The 22,819-nt window shown below is 45.9% G+C and overlaps 1 non-coding gene across 1 annotated transcript; it reads right to left on the reverse strand.

The window, feature by feature from the left end:
* Positions 1-18,476: 18,476 nt before the first annotated feature.
* On the reverse strand, positions 18,477-18,583 carry LOC131279651 (U6 spliceosomal RNA). Its single transcript, XR_009187044.1, has one exon. It is a non-coding gene; the product is annotated as a U6 spliceosomal RNA (small nuclear RNA).
* Positions 18,584-22,819: the final 4,236 nt, after the last annotated feature.

Here is a 22,819-nt window from a genome sequence, read left to right on the forward strand (position 1 = left end):
GATAGACAGATGCCCTGTCCACTGGGCCAAGTCCACTTCCCGATTGGATAAATCTTTGTGTTTCGCAACAGAGGTGCTGCTAACGTTTTGGACAGGACTTGCCTTTCTTGGGAGGATCCCTGGTCCCATGCCCACTAAATGCCAGCACTGCTCCAGGCACTGACCATGCAAAGCCACTAACATACAGTTTCAAACTCCCCACATGGTAGTGGTATCACCTACCCATGCTTGAGACCAACTACATCTAATTTAGTAGGTGTCAGCACTCCTGTGTGTGCTGTGCTATGTTTGGCTGATACTGGAAGCATCAGAAATCCAGTAGTAAGAGGAAAAGACGAACTGATAGAGGTTGCAGTGATGGGGGCCCCTTTCTCTTTGGGGAGAGGGGTGCATATCTAGGATTGTACAAAGGTTTGAACTGGGCTCCAATCCAGAGGGACATAGTAGGACCAAGCAAGAAACCTTCACATGGATATTGAGCTTTGCCTATCATAATGTGTTGAGATCTCTCCCTTTCCTATACTCACATCTCAGAAAAATCCCACTCACTACCCTAAAAACCGTGTGATGACCTCCCACCCCATGTTGGATTGAACCAAGGAGAAGCATCTGAAATATTCATTGGCCGACTAGAGACCTTTTAGATTTTTTTCTTTTGAGTAATTGAGCTGGCAAGCTAGAGACTGTAGTCAATTAGTGGTAGGTGCTTGAGCTGAAAGGTCATTAGACTTGGGATGAAGTTTGCAACATGACAAAGGGAAGGCCACATCACATGCTAGTCAGCATTTTGGGAGAGGAGAGAAACCATGGGCAATGAGATAAACAAGCTCTTGGCTAAAGGAGAGAACAACTCCATTCTGCAGAAGGGAGAGATGCAAGCCTGTAGCCCCTGGAAGAGGGGGAGAGGCAGAAACAGAAACAGAGGCAGTAGTTGCTTGCCCATTGCCCTTGCGTTTGATGAGATATCCCTGCTGACTTTCAGTTGTGTATTTTGAGTAATTTCTGACTCATGCAGCCAATGGTGTGCATTGACGGTAACTCCATGGTTAGCGCTGTTATCAGAGTCCAGTCCAAGGTCAATCATTAAAGCTAGGAACCAGAGTCAGGAAGGGTAGGGGAGAACTTGCTTTGGGAATGCCAGGCAGACCAGCCTGTCCTTGAAGCTAAGGAGTATGAATGGTGGTAGGAGACAGCTGGGGGACGCAGTCTCTCTGCATGAGGTACAGTACGGGAGCAGGGACCGCTGGGAGTTTCATACAGCCTCACACAGTGCATCTGATCCATTTTGCCTTGCTAGACTTGGCTGATAATTTCATCTTTCAGCCAGAAGTGGAAGAGGCTTGGGGAACTTCTGTTCTGGACCTAATTCTGACCAACTAGGAAAAAATTGCTTGGCAAAGTGGATGTGACAGGAACCTTGGGAGAAAGCAACAACGTCATCCTGGGGGTTGTGAAAGCAGAAAGGGTTGGAGGCTGGGCAGTTAGAATTCTAAACCAGGAAGTGATTGCCCCTCCACTTATCCAGCAAGTTCTTATGGAACACCCGCTCTGTGCCAGGTGGTGTTCTTGGTACTGGGACTACAATGTGGAACAAGGCAACATCCCTGCCCTTGGGAGGCTTATATTTTACAGTAAAAAAGCAAATGGAACAAAGTCCTGTTAGGTAATTGTAAGTTCTACAAAGATAAAATGCAAAAGAACAGTGACTTGGGGCGGGGGTGAGTCCTATCATGTGGCCAGAGAAGGGCTTCCCTGGAGGTGGGGGAGATATTTGAGTAGAAACCCCAGTGATGAGGGTGAACAATCCATACAAAGTACATGTCAAGAGAGAGACCAGCAAATTCAAAGTTCTTACTTGGTGTGATCAAGGACACAAAGGAAGCATATGCTCTCCCTAAGAGTGATGGTGACTGTGTGAGATTGACAAAGAGTGGGGTTTTTTCTTTGCAGTTGTCCTTGGGCTGTCAAATTGATGGTCTTGGTAAAATTCTAGAGTAGATTATTAAATAAGTAGTTCTTGAGCACCTGTGCAAGAACTGATGGCCTTGGGGATCCCGTCTGTGAACACTGACATAACTAGACCCTTGCCACATTTGTGGGAGGTGAGGTGGGGTTGGGAGGGCTGGTTTAATAGAAAGAACAGAGAGAGACAGCTACTCTGTATTTTGATTTTGGCAAGTTTTTGGATGAAGTCCGTCATGCTCTTTTTTATAGACAAATTAGAAAAACGAAGGCGGCATTCTTATTTAACCAGCTGAGTGACTGTGTCCAAAGGAAGTTCTTGGAGAAGAGGGTCCAAACCTGACCTGTGTTGTTTCCAGAGCCGAAACTGGGACCAAAGGGTGGGAATTATGGGAAAACAAATTTTAACTCAGTATAAGGACACCCTTTTCAAAATGAGAGCTGTGCTGAAGCTGCCTTGGCATTAGGACACATACGAGCCAAACTGATGAAGCTAACGGGGAAGTTATCTCACTCACCATCACGGTCTTGGATTATATGATTCAAGAGAAATAACTAAACAATTGCTTTGTTTAGGCACCATTTTCTTTATGTGATTTAAGAACGATCTCTCTCAAGCAAAGGGTATGGCAATAGCCCAGGGTGAGAATCCTCAAAGCCTGTGTTTCTTCTTCTCTCTCTCCCTATATCCCGTTCATCCTTCTAAGTATCTCTTGCCTACACCTTCTCCTTTCCATCCTCTCTGCATTTGCCTTTGTTTGGACTCCTGTAAAACCTGGGCTGAACTATGACAGTGGCCTCCTGATTGATCTTCCATCTTCTGCTTTCTTCCCTCACCACTTCATTCTTTGTGAGTGACGGGAATGGTACTTCCCAAGAGTTGATTACCCCTATCCACTAAGATCACCACAGTTATCTGTTTCCCAAAAGAGAAACTCCACAATTTTAAGGTTGCTTCTAAGGCTCCCAATTCACTTCCTGCATATTTACCCTGCTCCATAAGTGCTCTGTGTGGTCAGGCCTGGCTGATAGTCCATCCTTTAGGGACCTCTCAAATACCCTATCCTCTAAGAACTCTTGTTCCTCTGATCAAGAACAACTACACTTCCACTTTTATACCCATACGATAATTTGTTAGATTAATTCATTATTTCATTTGCCTTTCTTCAAATATAGATTAGCTATCTACAATGGACTATCTCTATGCTAGGTGTTGGGGGAAGTGAGAGTACTAGAGGAATACTGATTTATTATGTGGCAGGTATGGCAATATGTCTTATATTCATGATCTCAATCTTCATTTGACTCCATGAGATACTTACTATTGATATCTTTGTTTTAAAGTTCAGGGGTTCAGGTCTAGAGGCGATAACCAGCTTACCCAATCAAGATCACACAATGGGAAGGCGCTTGGGCTGGGGTTCACACCTAAGCAGCCCAACTCCAGAGCTCAGGCTCTCAGCTCTGTGCTAGGATGTCTCACTTCACATAAAGGGGCATAGACAAGATCTTGCCCTCATTTAGTTCTTCTGGGTCCATATTTAGCTCTTTTCATATCTGTCTCATCTATTAGATTGTAAGCTCTTTGAGAGCAGAGATGACATTGTAGCACCATTATAACATCCATCCCCCACCTCCCAGGAGCAGAGGTATTCTCTTGACATGTTTGCAGATTGAGTTAATAAATCATTAAATGGGCCAGACCAACTGTGCTGCAAGTCTTCCTGGGTAATGGAATTTCATTATATCCACTCTGAGCCCTGCACAATGGGGACATTGACAAGCTGGTGCACATTCACCAAGAAAGTAGAGGGGCTGTTTTGAATGCTATTTATAAACGCTGCCTTCCTTGGCGTTTATTTGGAAAGTATTAAAATAACCTGTGAATGTGCTAGATCTTTCTGTTCCCCACTTTATAAATGATTATTTCAGTCTTGAACAAAGCTGTTTCTTTCTTCTGCATGCAGCTTAGTGTTTATGTACTGATGATCATGTAACAATAATGAGAAAGCACAGTACAGCTGTAAAAGTGGCATAAAGGTTTCCAAAGACAAGTGTAACCAGAAGACAGTAGGCATATGGGGGTGTGGGGTGGGGATGGAGACATATATTACTGTATCCAGTGATTACTCATAGTGAACATTTATTCAGTGCTTTCTCTATGCCCTGCAGTGTTTTGAGTGCTTTCCATGTCTAAACACCTTTATATTATTAGCCCATTCTACAGTTGAGGAACACAGAGGCATGGAGTGGTTGAATTACAGACTGTTCATCACATTCTGTGATTGGGAGGCTTGGCTTTCCCACCAACTGTTTCTTTCAATGTCTGCAGTAGCCCCGCCCTTTGGTCCCAGGCTCAGAACCTCACTGCTCTACGTCCAGCGCACCCCAGGCAGCAGGGTCTGGGCATCCTGAAGCTTTGCTCTCCAAGGCCAGCACCTTCTTCTGGGGTTGACTCAAGGGAAAATGGTTCCCCAGTAGAATAAGCCAAGTGGAAGTTTAGTTGTTGAGCATGGAACCAAGGAGTGGAGTTGGATGTTTGGAATTGTGTAACGGCCTCGTCCTAAGGACCACGTGGGGATGGGTTTGTCTAGGGACCATGATCCTCTGGGTCTGTGATAAAACTCTTCTCTAAACTTGTTGGGTGAGGCACTGGTCAGGCCCTCTTTTTTGTTATGCTTCCATTTCCTGTTAAGACACCTTTAATGGCACAATCTTCTTTGGTTACGTTGATACTTTTAGTCAGCTTGCTCAGCCTGGGTACTTTTTCTGTTTAGTTTAATGCAATTTTGTCTATCTTTACTTTGATGTGTAATATGCTGAGTTTACAGTTTTAACCATCATTCCCCTTATTTTAACTTGTCTTCTGCCCTTCCCTCATCCCCAAATACCATCTCTATTATCATCTCCATTTTACAGATGAGGAAGAGTGAGAATCATAGCTGCTAAAGGTATGCCTAGGATCAGAACCAGGCCTTCAGACTTCTAGCCTAGTATTTTCCCCACCATATTAGCAATACCTTTCACTTGGGCTATTTGCCTGTGGGTTGCAAATGGAATTCTCTTTAGGCAAGGACACGGTGCCACAAGAGTCTCCGTGCAGGGCTGTGCAGTGCTAGATGCCACCTACTGCCGGCTGCTTTGGTTCTTCCCTTAGTTGCTGGAGCCCAAGGTTGCCCTTTTCTCTCCTGTGTGTGGTGCCAGTGAGTTTCAAGCAGATGCCACCCCTCCATCTGACAGTCTTTCTCTGCTCGGCTCTGGAATCCTCTTTCTTGGGCCACATTTCCCCCCCTATACACAGAAGCCTTGTACACCGCCCCAGTGAAACTCTTAATCACCATTCCTGAGACCACGTCCATATTGTAATCTCCCACAGAAGACACTGTCTTCTTTTTTATTTCTCCTGGCTTCTTTCCTTTACTCTCTCCCTGAGCCCATTGCCTCCTCTCAACACAAGACATTTTCCCAAATATGCCAGGCTGGCTGGAATCCCCTCCTGCCTATACAATTTGAACCCCCCTTTTCTCTGTCCATTGTTTACCTCTTTATCTGGGAGCACATCCCATTTATTATTAAATTTCATTTACACAGACCTCAGGCCCCTGTGTGTGATTTCCTGGCTTTCAGCTGCTTGGATACCTCTTTTCTGCCCCCAGTTGCAAACAGACGTTAGCAATCAACACAGAACTTCCCTGATAATCAAATTAGACAAGTGGGACTCTGCCTTTATTTTCTCCTTAATCACTGGGCGTGATAGTAATAATGTCAGCTCGAATCATCTGGCAGCATGAACCTCTCTGTGTGTTATTTATTTATTTTTCCAGCTCTACTTCAGTATAAGCCCACAGCCAAGGAATGCAAACTATGTCCTCATCCAGATTGGGTTTAGAATCTTGATTGTGGACCATGTCAACTGCTTCAAGCCTGGGTGAAGCTCATAATTGGATGGTACTATTATCATGCAAGGATATATATTTTTTTAATCCTTAACCTGAGCTGGTAATGAGTTTGTGCCCTGCAGCTAGAGGCTTGATAGCCCTTGACATTTTCTCTTCCTTCAGGAGAGAGGGTGCAGCTGTTGATCTGCTCTTTGCTGGCAGGTGGAGCAGCAGTGATGGAAGAGCTGGTGCCACTGTCTAGAGTCCTGGGAGGACCTTGGCCAAGTCCCTTTCCTCAGCTGTAAAATAAGGGCCCTGATCTCTGATGCTCTCCACTAGGCTGTTTGGGGGACATTGTGATAGTGTTTCTGGAGCCCTGGAAGTCACTTAGCAAAAGGATCTTATCCAGCTGGTGAAGAGTCTGAAGAAATGCAGTGATCAACACACAGAGAAATGAACAAATGTGAAGCCTTGAAGGTGAGCTGGGACCTCTTTGGAGTTTCCTGGAGTAGGTGCAGGGCTTCTGCTTTCAAATATGAAAGTAAAAGCAAGCTGTCAAGAGGGAAGCCGGAGGTCCTGAAGGTCAGATCTCCACCGAGGTGGCAGGAAAAGGGGTACCCCAAAACCACGGTAGGCTCTGTGTATGCTCACAGTGACACTGGATTCCATATGGTAGAGTGGTGACTACTCTAGACTGGAAGCAAAAATGGGTATTTGCTATTTGTTGACTTTGGACAAGTCATTTAATCTCTACCTCATTGTCTTATTTGTAAAATGGAGATATTAATATTACTTCACAGGGTTGTTCCCAGGATATAGGGAAGAGGAAACAATAAGAACGATGGTGTGCTAACAAACTGGCTCTCCAGAAAAAAAAAAAAAGGTGGGGCGGGGCGCTGAGTATTTACACCTGCCAATTTCTACGGTGTAAATACTCCCACCATGGCTGATTTCAAGCTAATAATGGTTTAACAACTGGCTCTCAAGATTTCTGAATACTTAAAAATTGACTCCTGTGAGCGAGCTGCAGCTGACTCCAGCATGCCATAGAGACCATTCAGTAAGAACCTTGCATGAAGCAGGCCTTACATATGGAATTCCATTTACTCTTTACAGCTACCCCACTGGGTTGTTATAATTAACTCCAATTTACAGACAAAGAAACTGAGTTTCTGAAATACAAAATACCTTGGTCACTGGTCTCACGGTCACTGGTTGAGGCTGGATTTGAACAAGGTTGATCTAAGTTTAGAATCCACGTGCATTCCTCTGAGCCAAGCTGAGTAGGCATCGCAGGGCTATTCATGGGTAAATGCAGCATAAACTGAAACATATGACACTGAAGTAAGTTATACCTTTATCTGAGATGTGAGTAGGCTAGATTCTGACCCCTTGAATCTAAAAGGGCTTGCCCTGGGCCTTTCAGATCCAGAAGGAATGTGAACTCACCCAGTTTCTGGCATCTGCTTCCACTTCTCTGCTGGGAACCTTCACAATTTTTTTTTCAAAGAAGTATAGTGTGAAAAGCTTTCTGGGAGACCATTAAAATTAATCCTGGGAGATGAGACAAGCCAGGATTTGGCTAAATTCCAGAGTTAATGTGTTATACCCCAAAGGGGAAAAAGAGCATTCCTTCTGAGACGGTGCTCATTTTTGAATATTTGGCCTTTACCCAGCCTACATGGAGCAGAACTCTGTGAAGGAGAACCAGTGTGTACTCTGGGCTCCTCCTTGTAGCTTTTTCCTTCAGCTAGTCCAGCACTGATGCCCCAGCTTTGGCTCCAGCCAGCCTCCTGCTTGCCCCATGCTTATGTATTTGTGAACTCCAACCTACATTGGACTTCTAGGACTGCTTTGAAATCTTCCCATTGGTCTGTAGTAATCTGAGTTCGCCAGAGAAGCAACGATGACAGGTGACAGGATGTATACATATGTATATCTACATACACACATATATACATATGTATTATATTATAGGAGTTGATTGGATTGCAACTTTGGGGGCTGCCAAGTCCAAGTCCAAATTCATCTAGCTGGAAATTATAATAGAGGTGATCCTGAATTCTGGAAAGCCTTATCTCCCTAGGGGAGGCTGCAGGCTGGAAACTCTGATAGAGGTGAAGTTGAATTCCCTAAGGGAAGCTGGCTGGCTGAAGATGAGGCAGAAATTCCCTTTGTCTTCTGAAATCCTCAGTTCTGGCTGTTAAGACCTCCAACTGATTGGATAAGGAGACTTCCTACAGTGCTGGGGCAATCTCTTTTGTTGATTGTAGATGCAACCGGCTGTAGATAAAACAAACTGACTATAGATGCAAATCCATCTATGAAATACCCTCACAGTAACAATCAGACCACTGTGTGCTTGACCAAACAACTAGACGTTGTAACCTGGTCAAGCTGACACATCAAATTGACTATCACATGGTCTAAGTCAGAAGTCCCTGCTATGCCCCACAGGGACTATTCCCAAATTGTATCACTCTCCCCAAGATTTTGCCTCTGTTTCACCAGGAAAAATAGAAGTGGGAATATTGTCACCCACCTGGGCTTTTCGTTTTATCAATGGCACCATCTACTCAGTATCTTGAGTCACTAACCTGGATGTTATTTTTGACTCCAATCTTTTCCTTATCCCCCACTTCCATTGTTCATTAGGCTTTCGTAGAAGATTTACATTAGTCATGTTTGACTGTTCATCCTCAGAACATACTTCCTTTTGGAAAACTCCTGTGATGGGTGAAAGGCAGGGCCCTTGACCCACTGTGGAAGCTGAAATAGAATGTATATTCCATCTCTCTACTTCGTGGTACCCAGGGCACAGGTATGTGATCTATGTTCTACCAATTGGATTTTCTTGACCTTTTCTTTTAGTGTTATTATGAGTATTTCTTAAAAGCAGACTTTATTTTTTAGGGTCATTTCAGAATTACAGAATAGTTGAGAAGATAGTGCAGAGAGTTCCACATACTCCTGTGGCAGTTTGATATTATTTATGAATTCCAAAAAGGAGTATTGACTATGTTTATAAACTGGTCTGTTCCTCTGGACATGATACCCTTTGATTGATTTAAATTCAAAGGCTTTACATTTACCTGATTACATCACGATTAGGGCTTTGATTTGACCACATCATTACAGTGTGCAGGGTGGGCTACATAAACAGATGCTCAATCAAGAACACAGAAGTAGATACACAGAGAAGATACACAGAGGAGGAGAGACAGCTCCATAGACACGGCAGAGGCCCTGGAAAGAGAGATGAGCCATTCGCTTGATAGCTTGCACCTGAAGAGCCCAGAGCAGCTGAGCCCTATGCCAGCCTACGGCTGAGATTGGGAGAAGCTGGGCCCATGGAGCCTTAAGAGGAAAGGGGAAGGCTGAACCCTCACAGACATTGCCCACCATCTTGCTTCAACACGTGGCAACAGATTTTGAATGAGAAAATAACTCTCAACAGTACTTTGAGTTGAACTCTTTAGGGCTTTTTGACTGTAAGCTTTTACCCCAAATAAATATGCTTTGTGAAAACCAACAGATTTCTGGTACTTTGCATCAGCACCCTTTTGACTGACTAATACCGTCCCCCACCCCCAGTTTCCCCTTTATTAATATCTTACATGAGTATGGTATCTTTATTTTAATCAATGAACCAATACTGACATGTTGTTATTAACTAAGTATATAGTTTATTCCAATTTCCAAAGTTTCCCCCTAATATCCCTTTTTTTTCCCCAGGATCCCACATTATACTTAGTTGTTATATCTCCTTAGGCTTTTCTTCTTTATAGACTTATCCTTGTTTTTGACATCCTTGACAATTTGAGGAATACAATGTACATAGGTATATATTGTAGGGTATCCCTGTTGGAATCTCTCATGATTTGACTGGGCCTATGGGTTTGGGGGAGGAAGATCACAGAGGTAAAGTGCCATTGTCATCATGTCTTGTCAAGGTACTGACTGACGTGCATGATTTATGTTGATCTTGATTTTTAAAAATTATTATTTTGTATTATTAAAAATTTACTCATTTGAATCTCTTGTGATATTTGAAACTTAACACCAAACTGATGCCCTTTCCCCCCAAACTCACTTGCCTCCTGAATTTCCTGCTGTTGATGGTACCTGTATCCACCCTAAGCTTAAAATATTTTTAAAATTTTATTTCTAAAGAAGGTTTAGATTCCATAAATGATACATCGAAAATATAGGGGGCTTCCTATATACCCCACCCCCTTCCTCTCCCTTTCTTTCCCCCATTAACAACATTTTTCATTAGTGTGGTACATTTGTTACAATTGATATACACATATTCAAGCATTGTTACTAATCATGGCCCATAGTTTACACTTTGCACTGCACATTTTTATAGGCTTTGACAAAATATATAATAACCTATATCCGTCATTGCAATGTCATTCAGAATGATTCCAATGTCCCCAAAATGCCCCATGTTACACCTATTCCCACTCCCTCCCCTCAGAACCTCTGGGGACCACTGCCTTTACATCAATGGTACAAGTTCTTTCATTGCTAGAGTAATAGTAAGTCTACTTTAGTCTGTAGTTGCATTCCCCCTTATGCTTGCTCATTCCTCCATCTTGAGGATTTGGAGATGTGATTCCTACTCCGTTTCTGATTGAGTGGGGGCTTAGATCCTATGGGGCAGAGGGCTGGAACTGTCTTGCTTGCAGTTGTAGATACTCTGTTTTTTGGGATGGGCATTGTCCATCATCATCCTTTCGTTAGTTGTCCTGGGCAAGTGTGATGAACTGGAGGTTTTGCAACACTGCTGAGATTCAGGGCTTAACTGGCATATTAAAGACTGAAGATTTAAGTCTTTGGAACATATATTTAATGAGTATAGTGCTAATTATAGGTTCAAATAAAAGGGGCAGAAGAACCATGTGAAGTAACTCTAGTCCACACTGGGACTCTGCTGTGGACAAGTGCTGGATACTGAGAGATAGAATTGGTGCCCAGAAGTTGTCCGAGAGTTGGTGAGTTAGGTTCTTTTACCTCTGGTCAGCTGCCCAGTTGAGATGGCTGGGTTCTCTGCTCCCACCACCTTCTTCCTTGCAGGAACAAGCTGGAGGGGGCTGCCCAGCTTAGCCTCTGCAGCTCCCCATGATTGCCTTTTAGAGCGGTGCCTGCAGGCTGTACAAAACAGGCGGTGTACTGGATTTGGCCCATGGACTTCAGTGTGCTGATGCCTAGTCTAGACAATTAACAAAACAATAAATCAAACCCTGATTGGTAGCATTTGCCAGTTTCTGTGGTGCAAATACTCCCTCCATGCCTAATTCCAAGCTACCAACATAAAATCACTGACTGTTGGATTGGGATGAAATGTGCCACAGTCCTTTATTACATAGCATTTCCCACCATAAAAATGCAATAGAAATAACCTCAAGAGCATAAATCATAGTAAAATGCAGGAAAATAATTAGAAAGTAATGAGTTTTGAGTTTTTGTTCCCTGTTTTATTTATTTATTTCTCTCCCCTCCTCCCCCCCCCCCCCATTGTCTGCTCTCTGTGTCCATTTGCTGTGTATCCTTCTGTGACTGCTTCTATCCTTATCAGCAGCACCGGGAATCTGTGTTTCTTTTTGTTGCATCATTTTGTGTGTCAGCTCTGTGTGTGTGTGGCGTCATTCTTGGGCAGGCTGCACTTTCTTTCGTGCTGGGCGGCTCTCCTTACAGGGTGCACTCCTTGAGCATGGTGCTCCCCTACATGGGAGACACCCCTGCATGGCACAGCACTCCTTGTGTGCATCAGCACTGCGCATGGGCCAGCTCCACATGGGTCAAGGAGGCCCAGGGTTTGAACCGTGAACCTCCCATGTGGTAGGTGGATGCTCTATTTGTTGAGCCAAGTCTGCTTCCCTGTTCCTTGTTTTTAATGTAATGAATTTACTTGTAAGTTTATATAATTTAATATTTAATTATGGCTGTGTTTAACAACCAGCTGGGAAAATTCCTGAAAAGGTAACTGTCAGCTTGGCTCTAGCACACCACTGCCCCATCCACCTGGACTACATCAGCCCCAGGGAAGGGAAGAGAGAAAAGCAACCCATAAAGCTCTGAGAGTTAGCTCTCATAGAAGCATTAACCTTATTAACCTCCTCCATTTGACCCACTGAAGAGTCATCCCCTAGCACACGAATGTGTGTATCCACTGTGTTCTTAGCCAAAGATTAGAGCTTCTCCTCCCTGAGGTGAAGTGAAAGGGACTCTCGAGCATCCCTAGAGGTCAGAGTGTGTAGCCAACAAGAAGTCCAGGTCCTGTGTTTCTTTGTGCTCTACTTCCTACTAGGTGCTGTTGGCTGTGAGCCCACTCTGTGCCAGGCACTCTTCTGGGAACATTCCATACATCATCTTGTCCAATCCTCACAACAACCTTACAAGTAAGCATTGATACTCAAGATTTGCAAATGAAGAAACTGAGGCTCAGGGAAGTGACTCAGCTAGGACATATCAGAGCTGGCACTCAGGTCTCAAGTCTGGCTCCCTCCTAAATTTCGCGCTGGCTTTTGCTCCTTCCCCTTTGACATGTTCTAGTCCCACAGACATCTCAGAAGCAGAGCAGAGCCTGATGTGGCAGGCACCCTGGATGCCACAGTCCCTGCTTTCTTTGCTCCTCTGTCTCTTGGTTAAGGGGACAGCAGCTCTGGAGAACCGAGGCAAGTTAAGTAGAGGGGAGACATGCTCAGGTCTGTGTTGCAGAAAGTGACCTCTGACTGCGGGTGGTGGGTCAATTAGAGGGGCCAACCCTGAAAGCAGAGGGACCAGTTACAAGAAGAAAGGTGGTGAGAACCTGACCTAGGGATAGGACAAGAGGATGAAAGCACTTTCTGGGCAGAACAGGTTATGGCACAGTGCATGGTAAAAATGGTGGCGCCGATTGGGTAGATATTGCTCCCCGTGTCCGTTCTATTATCTTGTCATCCCTTGTCCCCTGATCCTAAACTCTTCTTGTTTTAACCCCAGTCCTAAAGACATGGACAAAGTCCAAATTAGAAGGTGTCCCTTCCCTGGCTGGACCTCTGGTCCCTCCTCAGGCACTTCATTCTGGCCTCTGCAAGTCCTGACACTGTCGAGCTGAGGAGGAAAGTAGATCAATAGCTTCAGTGAGGGTTAAATGCACATGCAAGCCTGGGATCCAGGGACGCCATGCTTGTGGAGGCCCGGCGGTGCTTCTCAAGTGTCTTTAACGGATCTTAGGGAGATGACCTTTGTTCATAGGGGGATGACTGTCCAAGCACTTGGAATCTGTTTGTTTCTGGCCTTCTGCCTTGGTCTCAGCTTCCTGGCTCTGCCAGGCCCTGTAGGAAGCCCTTGCCCTCAGAGGGTTGGGGTTCAGGTACCCACACCTGGATTTCTTGACAACCACCACCTGTCCCTTACTCCAGAGCATTAGCTCTCAAAGGCTGGTCTGGGAAGCCAAAACTATTTTCATAAGAATACAAAGATATTATTTGCCTTTTCCACTCTCATTCTCTCGTGAGTATGCGGTGAAGTGTTTCAGAGGCTTAATTATAATGAAATGTGTCAACATCCAGAAGGTCTGCACAACTCAGGGGACCCTTATTTTTCAAATGACCAATGCATGATGTTGCAAAACACGTAAGCATACAAGAACCATTTGAAGCACAAGATGTACCGATGACTTTGTTGTTGTTTTTAAGGAAAAGTTGAATTTATTGGCTTCCATATTGAAAAGTCTAGAAGTATAACTGGCTGAATCCATGATCTTAAATGATATTGTCAAAAATCTTTCACCTCCAATGAGTTTTGTTGAGTTTTGTTGCGTTTTGGTATCCACAGTTATCTGAAAACACTATTAAAATATTCCTGCTTTTACCAACACCCAGGTGAGACTTGATTTTTGTCATAGATTCCAACTGAAACAATGTATTTCAACAGATCAAATGCAGAAGCAGATATGAGTGAGAATCCAGCTCTCTTTGGTTAGGCTATATAGTAAAGAGAGACTTTTAAAGATGTAAAACAAGGCCATTCTTCTCATTAAATTATTTTTGTTTTAGAAAATAATTACTTTTAATAAAAACATGCTATTTATCTTAACAGATAATGGGTTTATTGTTGCTATTTTTTTAAAAAGATTTGTTTATTTCTCTTCCCTTCTACCCTCCACCCCCCCCCCCATTGTCTTCTCTCCTGTGTCCTTTCACTGTGTCCTTCTCTGTCCACTTGCATTCTCGGCGGCCCTGGGAATCCGTGTCTCTGTTTGTTGCGTCATCTTGCTGCGTCAGCTCTCCGTGTGTGTGGTGCCACTCCTGAGCATGCTGCGCTTTTTTCACACAGGGTGGCTCTCCTTGCGGGGTGCACTCCTTGCATGTGGGGCCCTCCTATGCAGGGGACACCCCTGCATGGCATGGCACTCCTTGTGTGTGGCAGCACTGCGTGTGGGCCAGCTCACCACATGGGCCAGGAGGCCCTGGATTCGAACCCTGGACCTCCTATAAGGTAGGCAGACACGCTATCAGTTGAGCCACCTCTGCTTCCCTATTGTTGCTATTTTAAAATAAATTAACAAACATTTAAAGTGTTCTCAGTTTTAATTTGTAATGTGGTAAATATCAATAGACATAATCCATATAAACCAAAGCTCTTTGGGGTCCTCAATAATATTTAAGAACGGAGAGTGGTCCTGAGGCCAGAGCCTTTGAGAGTCGCTGCTCTGTAGAGCCAGTTGCCAACAGGGTTCTCATCTGCTGAGCCTCCCGGAGGGACTCTGTTCTGGGACCATAACTGGCTCACCGGTGCCCCCCAGAGGCTGAAACCCCTTCCAGTCCGGCTACCGAGAACTGACTTTGCTTCTCAGCTCTGAGTGACTCTGGGCAAATGCCTTTCTGTTCTAGGGGCCTCAGTTCCCCGTTTAGAAAGTGGGGTTAATACATAGGAGGCCATTCTCCTGCCGCTGCCGGGAGGGCAGCCCGGCGCTGTTGTCTCCGCAGGGAGCTCGTGCTGCCCGAGGGACCCGTGCTGTCCTGCCGTTAGGTCTTGCAATCATCACAGAGCCCAACATATGTGACGGTCTTCAGGGGGTCCAGAGGATCTTGGTGCAAACTGAGAGCAGGAGAGGGGAAGATTTGCTGCCACTGGCCCTTAGCACAGAGACGCCGAGCACGTGGATGCTGGTGGGAGTCACCTGGGCTTCCACCTAACCCAGAGCTGCTGCCGATTTTGAGCTATGTTGTGACCCTCGGGTGCTTGGTATGAGGGCTGTGCCCAGGAGCCTGGCAGATAATGGGGGCCTGTGAAACAAGCAAGGAAGGTACCCCTGGAATGTCAACCCTCTAAGCACAGGGTCTTCTTGATCCCCAGTACCCAGAATGGTGGCAGAACACAGTTGGTGCTCAATAAATGCATATTAAATATGTGTAAAACATCGGTGCAGAGGGAAAAAGGGCCAGGGCAGGAATACAGCCCTCTTGCTGGGTCTGGGTGGTAGGACTTTTCTTTTTTTCCTTAACCTTTAGATTTTTCCGCTTTCTACGATAAACAAGTATTACAGTTATAGGGTGCAGAAGTGGAAAGAACTTCTAAAAAGCTTGAGTTCAAACTATGCTTGTGAACTGTGGGCAAGTCCCTTCTCTTTGGGCCTCAGGTTTCCCATCAACAGCAATAGTCGTAATAACAACACCAGCAGTAATAATACCGCTGTCATTTGGCTGCCATGAGGAGTAGAGGTGCTGCTTGTAAACTGGCTTAGTGGGGTGCGCAGGACCCGGGCAGCGCTCAGCCCAGGCCACTTCCTCTGCTGTGGGCAGTGCTCGTGCCCTGTATCTCAGAGGGTGCCCGGGCCTGGAGTTTCAAGGCAAGGGCTGCGCCTCCTCCCTGGCTGAGGGACCCGCACCTCTCCAGCCACTGTCGGTCCTTGCCGCCTCACAGAGGCTTCTGTGCCACGCGGCACGACGTGGAGGCGGAAGGTGCCATCCAGGTGGGACTCACTATTTTTATTCTCTCGGAATTTTCAGAAACAGACTCTCTGGGCCTTTCTGTGGTCTCTAACAGGGTGACTGCTCTCCTCTGGTTGGAACAGAGAAGGCCCTTGTCCCCGAAAGCCACCAGGGCCTGGCCACGGGGCACCGCCCGCAGCCCAGGCTGGCTTTCCTGCCAGGCCCGTTGGAGGTGGGTAACCCTGGGTCCTCCCCTTCTCCTGCCCCAGCGCTTCCCACGCAGCTGCGGCCTCATTATCGGGGCGCTGGGAACGGCTGAAAGGAGCTTAGCCAGGGAGAGGCTTTCAAGTGTTCATAATAAAGCTTCAAAGTTCACACCTTCATTAAGATGTGAAGAGTCAGGTCCTCCCCCCACTTCTCCAGGAGCTATTGTTCCCTTCCATCTGGCTGCGGATTCAAAAGACGAGAGGGATTGGTTTTCTTTGTCCAGAGAGCTCTCCTAACCAGAAAGGCTAGACCTGTTTGTTAAGAGGCAAAAGCTTAGAGCCAGCAGTCTCTTCAGACCCGCTGGGAAGGCGTTTCTCAGGCGGCAGCACCGTCTCTGGGAAGAGGGGACAGATTTGTTCTGTGGGGGCTCAAGGGACAGAACCTGGGTTAAGGGGGTGGAAGTAAAGGACCTGCGGGTCTCAGAATTCCCCAGGGGAAGAGCTCTCCAAAAGGCCGAGATGGGCCAAGGTGGACTTTGGTGTTTGGGGCTGATGGGAGGAGCACAGGAGCAGGTGGCCCAGCTCTTGGCAGGGGTGCTGTGGAAGATGGCCAAGTGTTGGATGCCAAGCTAGATGGGAGGACTGGGAGACCCCTTCCAGCCCCCAGCTTTGACCTCACGATCGAGCGACCTCACGATCGAGCCACTTCCAGCTTTTCCCTTTTACTGCTTCTGCATTCTCCCAGTCCCCCCAGTTGTGAACGTCTACATCGATGGAGGGGTTGCCCCTCTTGCCCTTTCTGGTTTTCTTTTAACCATTTGAAAGCAAAGCCACAAAGACATCTTGGGGCCGCCTTTGTTTCTGAGAAGGGGTTTCTTCCTTTGGCTAAAATCATAGGTCCTGAGGGATTGTCTCATACTTGTGCCCCTTCTTCAGGACGGGGCAGAGCTAGCTCCCAGAAGCTCCAGGCACCAGCCGAAGTTGGGGTCCATATGTGGAAGACAACCTCATGAAAGATCCCTCTCTCCTCCTGTCCCCATTTGGGTCTTTGATGGGCCCCAGCAAATTATGTTCTTGAGCAGACCATTCCTGTACATGGAAGCCAATTGTGTGTGGGACCTTTTGGTTAGATTTAGTTAAGGAAACTTTGATTAGCTCACCTTTGATTAGATTGCCTTAGTTAAGGGCCTTTGATAGATTGTGGGGTCTACTCCTTTTACTAGAGTCCTTATAAATGGAGAAGAACAGAGAAAGAGCTCTGCCATTTTTGCCCTGCCATGTGAGAGAGGACTCCAGGGTCACCTACAGCTGCAGAAAGACAGAAACCCTGAGAGGCTGTGGGAGTGGCCAGAGCCTGTGTACTAGTCAGCCAAAAGGGCCCTGAAGCAAAATACCAGAACCCTGTTGGCTTTTATGAAGGATATTTATTTGGGGTAGAAGCTTATAGTTACCAGGCCATAAAACGTAAGTTACTTCCCTCACCAAAGTCTGTTGCCACATGTTGGAGCAAGATGGCTGCCGGCGTCTGCCGGGGTTCAGGCTTCCTCTTCCTCCCAAGGCTCTGTGGTCCCAGCTTCTTCCAATATCAGCTGCAGCTGGGATACATCTTGACTCTCTCCTGGGCTTGTTTCTCTTTGGGCTCAGCTGCTCTGCTCTCTCTGCAAGGTCGGCTGTAGACTATCAAGTGAATGGCTTGTCTCTCTTCCCAGGGCCTCTGCCATGTCTCATGGTGCCTTTTCTCTTTCCTCACATATCTGCTTCTCTGTGTGTTTACTTCCCGGGGCTCCAACATGAAAAACTCCCCACTCTGTCCTTTGCCATGTCTTTTCTCTGTGAGTACCCGCCCACCAAGGGGGCAGGGACTCCATATCCTACAGATGTGGCCCAATCAAAGCCTTAATCATAATTTAATCATGTGAAAGTGAAATCTCTGAATCCAATGCAATCTAATATGTCCAGAGGAACAGACCAATTTACAAACATCTACTTTTAGAATTCATAAATAATACTAAACTGCTACAGCCTGGAATCAGTAAGGAGCCCAAAGCTGAAGAGATGAGGCCTGGAAAGAGAGGAGCGATATGCCTGATCACCCACAGGTGAGCTCGGGGAGAAAGTGAGCCTGGAGGTCAAAGCAGAGCTTGGCCTCCATTTTGCCTTACCACGTGGCAGGACTCCAGTGTCTCCAGCAGCCAACTTTGGTGAGAAAGAATCTCTGATGATGCCTCGATTTGGACTTTTTCATGGCCTCAGAACTGAAAACTCTTACCCTAATAAATCCCTATTGTTAAAGTCAACTTGTTTCTGGTATTTTGCTTCTAGTATCTTTTTTTTTTTTTTTTTTTTTTTTTTTTTTTTTTTTTTCTAATTTTTTTATTTTTTATTGACTTTGTAATAATATTACATTAAAAATATATATGTGAGGTCCCATTCAACTCCACCCCCCCACCCCCCCTCTTCCCCCCCCCCCCAACTACACTCGTTCCCATCATCATGACACATCCAAAAATATGGAACGCTTCACGAATTTGCGTGTCATCCTTGCGCAGGGGCCATGCTAATCTTCTCTGTATCGTTCCAATTTTAGTATATGTGCTGCCGAAGCGAGCACTGCTTCTAGTATCTTTAGCAAATTAAAACACTCCCCTCTTATGAAAGGATTTGGAGGGAATCTTCCGCAAGGGCACACACCTAGGTTTTTGGGGAGACCACAGGTGACTTGGAATAAGAGATTGCAGATGAGCAAGTGTCACAAGCAAATGTTTTCTTCCTTTTGAACAGTAGGGGTAGGATGAAAAATCCTTGATGGGCTAGAAAGAGGATGGGCTTTGTGAATGAGCGTGGGTTTGGGACACAGCTCTGCCGCTTAATAATTGGAAGACATTGGGAATACCACGTCAACTCTCAGAGCTTTGATTTCTTCATCTTTCATGGGTCAACAATAATATCCATTCTGCAGTAGCTGTAATGTTTAATGTGAGATATCCAGAAAGTTCCTGGCAAGCAGAGACCACTATAACAAGTTAATTCTGCCCCCCCCACTTTCATTATATTTAATATTCAGTCTTTGGGAAATTGCATTATTAGTCTGGATAAAAATTATTCTATAGTACCATTATTTCTAAAGTATTCATGAATGTAATTGAGACTGTCCCTTATATAGAAATATATGTACAAGGATTTTGTTGTAGTGCTGTTGGTAATAGACAAAGATAGGAACTGACTTATATGCTCCCAGAACATTAGTTCAATAAAGTTAAATAAAGTGTGACTAGGAAATACCAGACAGTCATTCCAAGGGATACAGAAGATCTAGATGTGCTGACGTGGAAAGACTCATAAGATACATTACTGGGAAGCATACTTGGCTCAATGGATAGAACATCTGCCTACCACATGGGAGGTCCAGGGTTCAAACCCAGGGCTTCCTAACCATGTGGTGAGCTGGCCCACGTGCAGTGCTGATGCGCGCAAGGAGTGTTCTGCCATGCAGGGTTGTCCCCTGCGTAGGGGAGCCCCAGGCGCAAGGAGTTTGCCCCATAAGGAGAGCCGTCCCGCTTGAAAGAAAGTCCAGCCTGCCCAGGAGTGGTGCTGCACACACAGACAGCTGACACAGCAAGATGACGCAACAAAAAAAAGAGACCCAGATTCCCAGTGCCGCTGACAGGAATACAAGCAGACACAGAAGAACACACGGCAAATGGACACAGAGTGCAGACAACTGGGGGGGTTGGGGAAAGGGGAGAAAAATAAATTAAAAAATAAATCTTAAAAAAAAGATACATTACTAAGTTGCAGCATAACACAGAGTATGATGACATTTTTAAAAAGGCACTTTCTGTGTATGTGAGGACATGCATGTGTGTTGCCACAGAGCAGAGGTTGGATGGAAACACATTTGCAGTAGTTTCTGGTGTGGCTGTAGAGTGGCATTTGGAGGAGTGTGGATAAAGGGGGAAGAACTTTCACTATTTACTCTCTGTGCAACAGTGTTTTTGGAATGTTCTCACGAGATTGTATCCATTTATTACCAGAATAATTACCTGCCAACCCCAAATGCATGAGTGTGAGGCCCAAGACCAGCTGGGCAGCAACTGGTATCTTCCAAGAGAGCAATGATACCAGTTTAGGCTATGGCAATAGCAGTGGAGATGGTGAGAAATGGTCAGATTCAGATTCATGGTATAATTAGAAGGTAGAGTTGACTTTTTTTTTGTTTTTTTTTTGATGCTTTGAATGTGGGTGGAGAGAGAAAGAGAGGAGTTGAGGATGACAACACACAGACTTGACCAGCCTCCATCTCCACAGTCAACACGCTGATTTCCCACAGCTGCTGTAACAAAGTGCCACCAACTGGAAACTTAGACCAACAGAAGTGCATCATCTCACAACTCTGGAGACCAGAAGTCCGAGGGAGTCAGCAGGGCCAGGTTCCACTGAACGCTATAGGGAAGTCTCCATTCTGTGTGCCTCTCCGCGGCCGGCTCCCCCGTCTGACTGCATCCCAATTTCCTCTTCTTAGATGGACGATGCCATGTAGGACCAAGGGCCCACCTACCTGAACATGACCTCCTCTTCACTGGCCTGATTTTATCTGTGATGACCCTATTTCCAAATAAGTTCACATTCTAAGGTACCGGGGATTAGGACTTCAAAATATCTTTTGGGGTGGGGTGGGGGGGCATAATAATCATCAGAAAACTGTTACTGTATGCTCATGTAAAGCTTACACTTTTCAGTGAGGCTTAACACCCATTTTCTGATTCCGTCCTCACATCTACCTTCTAGGGTAAAAATTGTTGTCCCCATTTGACAGATGAAGAAACAGGAGCTGTGACTTGCTGATGGCTATAATGCTGCTACTTAGAGAAGCCCTGTGTTTTTTCTCTTAAATCTTGCACTCAATATGTGCCCTGTTGTGGGTCCTCACTGGGTGTGGGTGGGTGCTCTGCTAGTGAGCTCTGCAAAGTAGCCTCCAGGAGCTCATGGTGGAAGCGATTTGTGGGCACGTGGAGGAGGAGGTGGCGGAGAGGGAGGAGGAGGCGTTGAAGCCCATGGGATTGCAGAACCTGTGGTTAGCTTCCTTTCAGATGGTGGGTGAAACATGGTACGGCGCCTGCCGGGGCCTTTGGAAACGGGAATGGGTGACTGAACTCTCCACAGGGCAAGACAGAAAGCAGCTTCCATCACGGGGAGCCAGCAACTGTGAACTGCATTTTAGGGAGTTGGCTCAGGTTACCACAAGCCATTCTTCTCAGCAGTGTCCTCTCCTCCCACTCCCTCCTCCTCCTCATTCCTGAGCCCAGGCAGCCTGGTTTCCTACCCAGGTGTTTCAGTGAAGAAATACGCTCCTTCTCTGTGCTGGTCAAATCCTGGAACCTTGTTCTTCTCTCTCCTGGTCCTCCTGACCCCCTGCAGCATTTGACACTGGCCACCCTCCCTCCTTATTGGCACATGCTTCTTCCTTGCTCTTTCTTCCACCACAACATCATCTTGTTCTTCCACCTTGGAGCTTCCTCTTTTAGCTCACAGTTCTACCCCAAACCTCAGTCTTCCTGAAATTCTCTCTCTCCCTTCTCCCTCCCCTCTGATTCCTTCCTCTTCTCCCACAACACCACCTACTGCCCTCAGCAGTTCTTCCATCTATGGAGCCTTTGTCAAGCTCTACCTCTGGCTCTCTAGCTCCCTCACCTCCATCTGCCATCTGCACTTCCACACCCCCAGCCAGGGACAGCAGCCTGGAGAGCAGCTGGAATACCCAGGGAGGGAGAGAAGGTCAGTCTGACCTGAACTGAGATAAGACGAGAAAGGGGAGGGTGAGACCAGATTGTAAGGAGTCCCAGAAGCTGAGCACAGAGGGTAGCATGCATCCTGGAGCCAGGATCCAAACAGTGGTTTCTAGGCTCAGGAAATGACATGACTGAGTTTTGGAAGGATTTCTTGTCAGCCTTGTGGAGGGTAGACTGGATTAATTTTTACTAGTCCAAGAGAGAAGGAAAGGAGCCTGAGGAATGGCCAGCTCTGGAGAACACGAAAAAACTTTGGAGCAGTGGTTTGGATGCGAGTGAGACTGGGGGAGTCGGGACGGGGATCTCACGCTTGTCTTGGAGCAGACTGAGCCACTTCTGTGTTGGTCTCTCTCCCCAGGGCAGGATGTAGATCTTGATCAGGTTTTTCTTCCTAAAGCCTAGCCAGTGGTCATTTATTTGAATAGGACAAAATATTTATCTGTGTGAGGCCAAGTGGACTCTTAACACTTTGACCTAACCAAGTGGGAGTCCCAGTCTGCATTTCATTGCTCCTCACAGCAACAGAATATCAGTTTGTTTACAGGCCAGCCTAGTGCTTTAGGGTCTTCATCACACATTAACTCACAGAATTGTATTTAAGGCTCACGATCGCATGGTGAAAAAGATATTACTGTTTCTATTTTGCAGATGAAGAACTGACAGTCAGAGAAAAGTAACATGTCCTAGGTCAGATGGCTATCACTGGCAGAGAAGGGCCTTGGACCTGTGTCTTCTGACTCCTTGACTCATACTTTTAGCAGGCCATGGATACTGACTGATTAAACCCATCAGGATGTCTGAAATCTCCAGCACCTAACAATAGAGGCTTTGTAGTAGATATAAACTTGTTTTGCCTGCTCAGTTTACAAATCCTCTTTTTTGGGTTAGTTAAGGTAATGCTAACTGCTGAAACAAACAAATCTCCCAATGCATAAGGTTTCAAACATGATAGAAAATCCATAATAGGTATCCCTGTTCAGCGGGCAGCGGTAAAGATTTAGGGAACCAAGCTCTTTCCATTTTATGCCTCCACCATCTTCAATTCATGGCTTCCAAGG

This window comes from Dasypus novemcinctus, chromosome 8 (genome assembly GCF_030445035.2).
Source record: "Dasypus novemcinctus isolate mDasNov1 chromosome 8, mDasNov1.1.hap2, whole genome shotgun sequence".
In the NCBI taxonomy this organism is placed as follows: domain Eukaryota; kingdom Metazoa; phylum Chordata; class Mammalia; order Cingulata; family Dasypodidae; genus Dasypus; species Dasypus novemcinctus.